The sequence below is a fragment of the Hoplias malabaricus genome, unplaced genomic scaffold (genome assembly GCF_029633855.1).
Source record: "Hoplias malabaricus isolate fHopMal1 unplaced genomic scaffold, fHopMal1.hap1 scaffold_278, whole genome shotgun sequence".
NCBI classification, from domain to species: Eukaryota; Metazoa; Chordata; class Actinopteri; order Characiformes; family Erythrinidae; genus Hoplias; species Hoplias malabaricus.
In genome coordinates, this window is record NW_027101242.1 from 30001 (window position 1) to 31938 (window position 1938).

Below are 1938 nucleotides of genomic sequence, written 5' to 3' on the forward strand. Positions count from 1 at the left end.
AAAAAAAGCATGCTTTCAACAAGACCATGTCATGTCTTCTGGGCCAAAGGACTGAAAGGCCATCCCAATTTTCAAAAGCCAGTGTTTAGTGCAACATTTACTGCCTTCTAGATGACGTCTTTTCAGGAAAGTCCATTTTTATTATTGCATGATAACACTGAAATGTGTCATTCTGCATGTGCCACAACAGCATGATTGCATTGCAGAGACGTGCTAGAGTCGCCTTCCTGCAGTCCAGGCCGATCTCATATTAACAATGCTCTCTCTCTCTCTCTCTCTCTCTCTCTCTCTCTCTCGGAATCTAACATATAGCTTAATCAACATCTGGAAAAATTGAACCTGACCTCAGCTCATTTGAAGTGACCACAGTAAAGAGGACGGGGTATATATAAGGTGTGTGTGTGTGTGTGTGTGTGTGTGTGTGTGTGTGTGTGTGTGTTTGTGTACGCGTCTGCCTGTCTGTGTCTCCCCTGTAACAGAGGATGCTGTGTACATTTACCCATCCCCTCTTCACTCTCTCTCCCTCGCTCCTCCACTACGTAACCTTCGCTCCACACTTCATAAATCACACAGTCTCTCCTCACTCACTCACACACACACACACACACACACACACACGCACACACACGCATACACACACACCAGTTACATCCCTGTACTCTACGTTATAGTGGAGCATTCACATCCCTCACAACCACACACCACAGAGCAAAAATGTTATTTATATTATACATTATATATTATATTATATTTCTACAATTACATACGATTGTCCATCTGTGCTCTGCATACTTATTTTGCCTAATTTCAAGCTGTTACTCTATGCTCAGGCCTCCAATAGACCAACACCAAGCTACAACAAACAGATGTGCTACTGTCTCTGACCGAGCTACTACTGACTTTACATCTACAAGGTGGACCAACAAGGTCCAACAGCACTACTGTGTCTGATCCACTTATACCATCGTAACACACGCTAACACACCACCACACGTCAGTGCAGCGCTGAGAATAACCCATCGCCTAAATCATACCTGCTCTGTGGGGGTCCTGAGCATTGAAAAAAGGGTGAAAAATGGAAAACAGTGTATGCAGAGCTTCAGGTGGATTACAGTCTTTAACTATAGAACTACAAATGCTTCTGTTTGGACAGCGGAGCTGGGGAAGAGAATGGACAGTGAGAGTAGAAACAAAAAGGTGGTATAAAGTTATGGCAGATCAGTGTATTATAAGATATTACATTTTGTGTTTGCAGTTAATTGCAGTAATATTGTTAAATATATTATAAATTAATCCCAACCTTTGGAATTATATGGGTTAATACAGCATAAATCATTCCAGAAATTGGACTCAAACTTCATTCATTCATTCATTCATTATCTGTAATCGCTTATCAGTTCAGGGTCGCGGTGGATCCATTGGGCACAAGGCAGAATACACCCTGGAGGGGGCGCCAGTCCTTCACAGGGCAACACACACACACACTCACTCACATCTACGGACACTTTTGAGTCGCCAATCCACCTACCAACGTGTGTTTTTGGACTGTGGCAGGAAACCGGAGCACCCGGAGGAAACCCACGCTGACACAGGGAGAACACGCCACACTCCTCACAGACAGTCACCCGGAGGAAACCCACACAGACACAGAGAGAACACACCACACTCCTCACAGACAGTCACCCGGAGGAAACCCACACAGACACAGGGAGAACACACCACACTCTCACAGACAGTCACCTGGAGGAAACCCACACAGACACAGGGAGAACACACCACACTCCTCAAAGACAGTCAGCCGGAGGAAACCCCGCAGACACAGGAGAGAACACACCACACTCCTCACAGACAGTCACCCGGAGGAAACCCACGCAGACACAGGGAGAACACACCACACTCCTCACAGGACAGGTCACCCGGAGGAAACCCACACAGACA